The 8,419-nt window shown below is 42.3% G+C and overlaps 1 pseudogene; it reads right to left on the reverse strand.

Moving 5' to 3' along the window:
• Positions 1-6,215: 6,215 nt before the first annotated feature.
• Positions 6,216-6,333, reverse strand: LOC124778235 (annotated as a pseudogene).
• Positions 6,334-8,419: the final 2,086 nt, after the last annotated feature.

The raw sequence follows: 8,419 nt of genomic DNA on the forward strand, positions 1-8,419 counted from the left end.
AACCATGTGACACAGTATACGAGGGTGAGTCAAATGAAAACCTTAAGTAATTTTTTAAATATTATTTATTGTGCAGAAGTGGTACAAAGCTGTATCACTTTTCAACATAAGCTCCCCCACGCCAATGCAAGTCCTCCAGCACTTACAAAGTGTATAAATTCCTTTGGAAAGAAATTCTTTTGGCAGTCTGCGCAACCACTCATGCACCGCATGGAGTACCTCTTCATCAGAACGGAACTTCTTTCCTCCCATTGCGTCTTTGAGTGATCCAAACATATGGAAATCACTTGGTGATGAGGAATGGCGCCATTCCTTGCTCGCTATCTTCGTTTCTGGTTGGTGGAAGTGAACCCATGTTTCGTACCCAGTAGCAATTCTTGCAAGGAAGCCATCACCTTCTCGTTCAAAGTGCCGAAGAAGTTCTTCACAAGCAACAACATGTTGTCCTCTCATTTGAGGAGTCAGCTGCCATGGCACCCATCTTACAGACACTTTGTGAAATTGGAGCACATCATGCACAATGTGGTGTGCTGACCCTTGACTAATCTGTAAACATGCAGCAATGTCATTCAATGTCACTCGGCGGTTTTCCTTCACTATGGCTTCAACTGCTGCAGTGTTCTGTGGAGCCACAACTCGTTGTGCCTGACCTGGACGAGGAGCCTCTTCCACTGAAGACACACCATTCGTAGACTTGCTGCTGTGACAAACATGGATCAGTGTGTAATCTCCCCCTCACTTATCGACCTTAATGACAGTGAAAAATTAAACCACGTGTACCTAATGGAAATTTGGGAAAAACAATCGTCACCAAAGTTAATTTGTCGGTAAAGAGGGAGGAAAGGGTTACATCTATTGAAAGGAAAAATGCAAATGAAACTGGTGGAAATTAATTTTGAAAAGGGGTAAAGTTAATAAAGAAAGTAAATGTGCAGTCGTCATGTTAACAATTAATTGGCGCTAATTAGATATTTGAAATTTGGGGGAAATTACGGTCGCCATTCCTAAGGACAATTACTATAGTAACTGAAAAAGAAAGGTTATTACACATATAATTAGCACTAGAAGCGTGGCAACTGAAGGTTGACCCATGTAGTGTGAAAACTGAAAGTTTGTCAGAAGTAATAAATTTCTCTACACTCTGACTTAATTTAGCAAAAGAATTAATAAAACTGGAAAATCGAAAGTTAATTTAGTGACTAAAGTTAATAGCGAGCTTTCTTTCTGAAGCACATCGAAATTCAGTAAGATACAGTTAGTCTTGGACTACCTCAACAATCATTTCAAAAGCTACTTGAATCTACGCAATTTAGAAATAAGAGATTTAACTTTGAACTTGAATTAAATGATTCTGAACAATTAACAATAGTAAAATTTAGTACGTACCAAGCTGAGCTGCAGTCACAGGTAACTAAAATATGGTAACAAAACTCGCACTCTTAATTTGTGCTTGTGTAATCTAAATATTGTAGCCAGCTATGAATACCTTAACTGAACTTTGAAATTAAAGCAGTGAAATCGAATGATAATGGCGTTTGAATTTCAATGACACTCGGGTTCATTCCGGAAAAGGAAGGGACCCTGCTTGGTAATGCAATTGGGTCAATGAGCAACAAAGGTTCATGCTACGTTGCTGTAATTTTGTGATTTGAACAGTTTGAAGAGCTGAGGTCTGCCATACAGTTCTAAAACTTTACGTGCTTCCAGTCTTCCTTGTTGGTTGATTGAAGGTTTGAAGCCGTCGATCGAGGACGTGGCGACAGTCACTCATTGTCGGTCGTCGCTGTTGCAGAAGCTGGATGTTGACGCGCCTTCTTCTCGACACGGTCACCAGGCGAAACGGGCTCTTGATGTGCGCCAGCTAATGCTTCCCGTCCGCGACACCGTGTCAGAAACTATCATAGCAAGTCGAGCGCAATTACGTGCTGCCCAACCCCGAAAGCACGGCAACTCGCGGTAGCGTCACACAACACACCTGCTCCACTGCACTACCCCAGCCAGACTCTCTCTGCTCTGCCCACGCTCCACGTGGTAGAGTTAACACTACCAAAGTTCCTAAACACTTGGGTTCTCCACACGACCTATAAATGTATTCGTTCGATAGCATAGTTTTCCCTAGGCCAGACCCAGTGTATAAATACAAATAATATTCACAAAACAAACCAATTATAAATCGACATAAATGCATAAATATATACAAATAGTAAAACAATTACAATATACAAAGACACAGAAATGTCATATCTTCAGGTAACAAAATAAGGAAAAAAATTTATAGTACAATAGATGAAACAGGAGGATATGCATTTCCGGCGTTACAACCGAAGAGAACGTTCATTTGTCGATGAATTTCAATAGGTTTCACACCTTCACTACGCAAAAACCGAATAACAGAACGCTGTTCTTCCCTGGTGCAAGGCCTGCCGCGGTGGCCGAGCGATTGTAGGCGCTTCAGTCCGGAACTACGCGGCTGCTACGGTCGCAGGTTCGAATCCTGCCTCGGGCATGGATGTGTGTGATGTCCTTAGGTTTACGCAGTTCTAAGTTTAGGGACTGATGAGCTCAGCTGTTAAGTCCCATAGTGCTTAGAGCCATTTGAACCTGGTGCAAGTCGCAAGTGGGGCACCCATCTTAATACTTATACTGTGTCTGTATGTGTGCATCTGCACTATGCTACCACCTACAGGCCATTCTGCACGCTGTTTGTAACAGGCTTACCATCTTACAGGATAACGGCGCGAAATTTCGATTTGTTCTTACAAATTTTAACGTTTTCCTTTGACTCAGCCGCGTGCAATGAGGTGACAAAAGTCATCGGATATATACGTACATTGATGGCGGTGCTATCGCATACAGAAAGTATAAAAGGGTAGTGCATTGGCAGAGATACCATCTGTACTCAGGTGACTCATGTGAAAAGATTTACCGTTTGATTATGACCGCACGACGGTAATTAACAGATTAACTTCTCATGGTTGGGATTCACAGTCATGCAATATTTCTTAAAAGACATCATAGTCACCGTTGACTGTATAAAATACAGGGTTATTACAAATGATTGAAGCGATTTCACAGCTATACAATAACTTTATTATTTGAGATATTTTCACAATGCTTTGCACACACATACAAAAACTCAAAAAGTTTTTTTAGGCATTCACAAATGTTCGATATGTGCCCCTTTAGTGATTCGGCAGACATCAAGCCGATAATCAAGTTCCTCCCACACTCGGCGCAGCATGACTCCATCAATGAGTTCGAAAGCATCGTTGATGCGAGCTCGCAGTTCTGGCACGTTTCTTAGTAGAGGAGGTTTAAACACTGAATCTTTCACATAACCCCACAGAAAGAAATCGCATGGGGTTAAGTCGGGAGAGCGTGGAGGCCATGACATGAATTGCTGATCATGATCTCCACCACGACCGATCCATCGGTTTTCCAATCTCCTGTTTAAGAAATGCTGAACATCATGATGGAAGTGCGGTGGAGCACCATACTGTTGAAAGATGAAAATAGCTCCCTGCTTGCTTTATTCGTCGACTTCCGCGGGCTACGCGTGGAACTTGCCCGCACGCGTTCAACCGTTTCTTCGCTCACTGCAGGCCGACCCGTTGATTTCGCCTTACAGAGGCATCCAGAAGCTTTAAACTGCGCATACCATCGCCGAATGGAGTTAGCAGTTGGTGGATCTTTGTTGAACTTCGTCCTGAAGTGTCGTTGCACTGTTATGACTGACTGATGTGAGTGCATTTCAAGCACGACATATGCTTTCTCGGCTCCTGTCGCCGTTTTGTCTCACTGCGCTCTCGAGCGCTCTGGCGGCAGAAACCTGAAGTGCGGCTTCAGCCGAACAAAACTTTATGAGTTTTTCTACGTATCTGTAGTGTGTCGTGACCGTATGTCAATGAATAGAGCTACAGTGAATTTATGAAATCGCTTCAATCATTTGTAATAGCCCTGTATTTGTTGTTACTATTGCAATTTCGGCCTTATGGCCATTTTCAAGTAACACTGCAAAGTTACATTCTGTCAGAATATAAAACTATCTGACATGAGTACAGGTCGTCGTCAAAATGCAGATCTTGTGGGACTCTCACAGTCAAAAGGCTGCATTTTGACGACGACCTGTACTCATGTCAGATAGTTTTATATTCTGACAGAATGTAACTTTGCAGTGTTACTTGAAAATGGCCATAAGGCCGAAATTGCAGTAGTAACAATAAATATTGTATACAGTCAACGGCGACTATGATGTCTTTTAAGGAATTAACAGACTTTGAATGCGGAATTGTAGTGGAGCTAGACGCATGGGACATTCCATTTCGGAAATCGTTAGTGAATTCGATATCCTGAGATCTACAGTGTCAAGAGTGTGTGGAGAATACGAAGTTTCAGGCATTACCTCTCACCTCGGACAATGCAGTCTCTGACGACCTTCACTTAACGGCCCAGAGCAGCGGCGTTTGCGTAGAGTTGTCAGTGCTAACAGAGAAGCAACACACGTGAAATAACAGTACGTGGAATAACCTCAGAAGTCAATGTGATAAGTACGACGAACATTTCCGTTAGAAAGTGCGGTGAAATGTGGCTTTAATGGGCAATGGCAGCAGAGGACCGACTCGAGTGCTTTCATTAACAGCACGACATCGCCTGCACCGCCTCTCCTAGGTTCTTGTCTAAAGTGGAAAATTGTGGACCGGTCAGATGAGTTCAGATTTCAGTTGGTAAGAGCTGATAGCAGGGTTCTACTGTGGCGCAGACTCCATGAAGCTATCGCCCCAAATTGCCAACAATATACTGTACAAGCTGTTGATGGCCCCATAATAGTGTGGGCTGTGTGTAGGATACGTCTGGTGCAAGTGAACCGATCATTGAGTGGAAACGGTTATGCCGGCTTGGAGACCATATACAGTCATTCATGGACTTCATGTTCCCAAACATCTATGTCATGTCACCGGGCCACAGTTGTTTGGAATTGGTTTGAAGAACATTCTGGATAATTCTAGAGGATGATTTGCCTTCCAGGTTGCCTGACATGAATCCCGTTGAACATTCATGGGTCATAATTAAGAGGTCACTTTCGCAATGATGGACGGCTGTAGATGCAGCAGGCTCAGTGTTTCTCTCGGGACTTCAAGCGACTTGTTGAGCTCATGTCACGTCGAGTTGCTACACTATGCCTTCTCGTCAATGGCAATCGGTTTCAAGGCTGACAGGAAGCGCTGCTGTGAGCAGATGCGAGTCCATCCTAATCAGTTTCTGTACGAACATTGCAGAGAAAACTACATGCAATCGACATCTAAAGTCAGATATGCCTCGAAAGGCTAAAGCTTACTGGTGCTCATGAAATCACAGGTCTTCGTTGGGCCAAACACACAAAACTGAGAGTTGCTGACTGGAGATTAAGGATGGAAAAAACCGACCGGTTAAAACCGTTACCGGTGTTTTAATTCTGAATAACCGGTATTTTTCGATATTTGTTTCATCTCGGTCATAACAGGTGCTTTTTTTATTTTTATCTATTAGCCATAGTAGCAGTGCTAAAATTTTTCGTTTTTAAATAAACCTTTTTTTTAAAAAAAGAAATAATTTTTGTTCGTTAAATTTGCATTAGTTTGAGATATTGAGTTATGATTGAAAACAGGAAAAGCGATCAGTACCAGTTGAATAACAGGACCGACAGAAGCAAGCAAGAAACTCGCATTGCTGAGACAATAATGTCCCTGTTGCAGAGTGTCATGTCTAAAGATACGCGTGTACATCCGCTGTTCAAGACTTCCCCCAACTGATCTATGTGGAAGTTTCTCACTGTCGTCGCCAGTCATCCGTTGTATTGCAGAATGGCACCAACACTAGTCTACAAATATTTTTGCGAGGTGAGGTAGCAAAGCAGTACAATGCTTCATTTGCTTTAAAAGATTAAAGATTCATCTGCCATTTCTCTGAAATAATAAAACAGTAAGGAAATCATGGTAACAGTAACACACCAAAACTTAACAACTGTTCATTCATAGCACTCCGTCTTCAGGCCAGAAGTGGCCCATCGGGACCATCCGACCGCCATGTCATCCTCAGGTAAGAATGCAGATAAGGGGGCCGTGTGGTCAGCACACCGCTCTCCCGGTCGCTACGATGGTTTTCTTGAACTGGAGCAGCTACTGTTTGGTCGAGTAGCTCCTCAATTGGCATCACGAGCCTGAGTGCACCCCGAAAAATGGCAACAGCGCATGGCGGCCCGGATGGTCATCCATCCAAGTGCCAGCCAGGTCCGACAGCACTTAACTTCGGTGATCTGACGGGAACCGGTGCATCCCCTGCGGCAAAGCCGTTGCCATTCACTCACAGCATACAATAAAAATAAAAAGTAGCTGATCTGTTGCCTGTGTCTACATAATATGTCTTTATCCACCTCTAGCCCTCAAAAATGGAAAAATTAACACAGGAAACAGAGTTCTTCAACCTCAGTTGTCATCCTTAGCAAGAAATCAGGTGTTGACAGGTGTGAAAATTGCCGAACTATCAGTTTAATTGGTCATGGCTGAAAAATATTAACACGAATTCTTTACAGACGATTGGAAAACCTAGTAGAAGCAGACATCGCGGGAGATCAGTCTGGGTTCCGTAGAAATGTAGGAACACGGGAGTTGACACTGACCCTACGACTTATCTTAGAAGATAGGTTAAGGAAAGGCAAACCTACGTTTCTAGCATTTGTAGACTTAGAGAAATCTTTTGAAAAAGTTGATTGGAATTCTCTCTTTCAAATTCTGAAGATGGCAGTGGTAAAATACAGGAAGCGAAGGGCTATTTAAAATTTGCACAGAAACCATATGGGAGTTATAAGAGTCAAGGGGCATGACAAGAAAGCAGTGATTAGGAAGGGGTTGTAGCCTGTCCCCGACATTACTAAATCTGTATATTGAGCAAGCAGTAAAGGAAACAAAAGAAAAATTTGGAGTAGGAATTAAAATTTGTGGAGAAGAAATAAAAACTTTGAGGTTTGCCGATGACACTGTAACTCTGTCAGGGACAGCAAAGGACCTGGAAGAGCAGTTGAACGGAATGGACAGTGTCTCTGAAAGGAGGATATAAGATGAACGTCAACAAAAGCTAAAAGAGGATAATGGAATGTAGTCGAATTAAATCAGGTGATGCTGAGGGAATTACATTAGGAAATGAGACACTTAATGGAGTAGATGAGTTTTGCTACTTGGGAAGCAAAATAACTGATGGTAGTCGAAGTAGAGGAATATAAAATGCAGACTGGCAATGGCAACCAAAGCGTTTCTGAAGAAGAGAAATTTGTTATAACGAGTATAGATTTAAGTATCAGGAAGTCCCTTCTGAAAGTATTTGTACGGAATGTAGCTATGTATGGAAGTTAAGCATGGACGATAAACAGTTTAGACAAGAAGAGAATAGAAGCTTTCGAAACGTGGTGCTATAGAAGAATGCTGAACATTAGACGAGTAGATCACGTAACTAATGAGGAGGTACTGAAAAGAATTGAGGAGAAGAGGAATTTGTGGCACAACTTGACTAGAAGAAGGGATCGGTTGGTAGGGCACGTTCTGAGGCATCAAGGGATTACCAATTTAGTATTGGATGGAAGTGTGGAGGATAAAAATCGTAGAGGGGGACCACGAGATGAATAGAGTAAGCAAATTCAGAAGGATGTAGGTTGCTGTAGTTACCTGGTGATGAAGAGGCTTGCACAGGATAGAGTAGCATGGTGGGCTCCATCAAACCATTCTCTGGACTGAAAAACACAACAAGAACAGCATTTATTCGTAATTGCCTGTTAGTAGTATGATCCCAGATTACTATATGATTCTGGAGCAGAGTTTCAAAAAATTGGAATCAGTAGGACAATATTAATGGTTTTTTGTAGTATTCAATCACTCAACAGTTTTAGCGATAAGCAGGGAACGGTGGACGGATGAAGTTTTCTTTTGGTTCAAATGGCTCTGAGCACTATGGGACTTAACATCTGTGGCCATCAGTCCCCTAGAACTTAGAACTACTTAAACCTAACTAACCTAAGGACATCACACAACACCCAATCATCACGAGGCAGAGAAAATACCTGATCCCATCGGGAATCGAACCCGGGAACCTGGGCGCGGGAACCGAGAACGCTACCTCACGACCACGAGCTGCGGACAAAGTTTTCTTTTACTTGACTGTTTAATATCTTGATTCTACGTATGATGAAACCGAGTGAGTCAAATTTTTTCAATCATTGTTCGATTTCTACGTTTATTACAGGAAATAACATGAATTTTTTTAAAAAAACCAAAATCGGTTCTTTCAGAAACCGTATATTTTGTGCGGTTTCAGTTTTCAGATTAAATTGGCGTGAAAAAAAAATCCGATATAACCAATAACCGGTTGTTACTGTGATGACTGCCATACCTAC

Source organism: Schistocerca piceifrons, chromosome 2, assembly GCF_021461385.2.
Source record: "Schistocerca piceifrons isolate TAMUIC-IGC-003096 chromosome 2, iqSchPice1.1, whole genome shotgun sequence".
In the NCBI taxonomy this organism is placed as follows: domain Eukaryota; kingdom Metazoa; phylum Arthropoda; class Insecta; order Orthoptera; family Acrididae; genus Schistocerca; species Schistocerca piceifrons.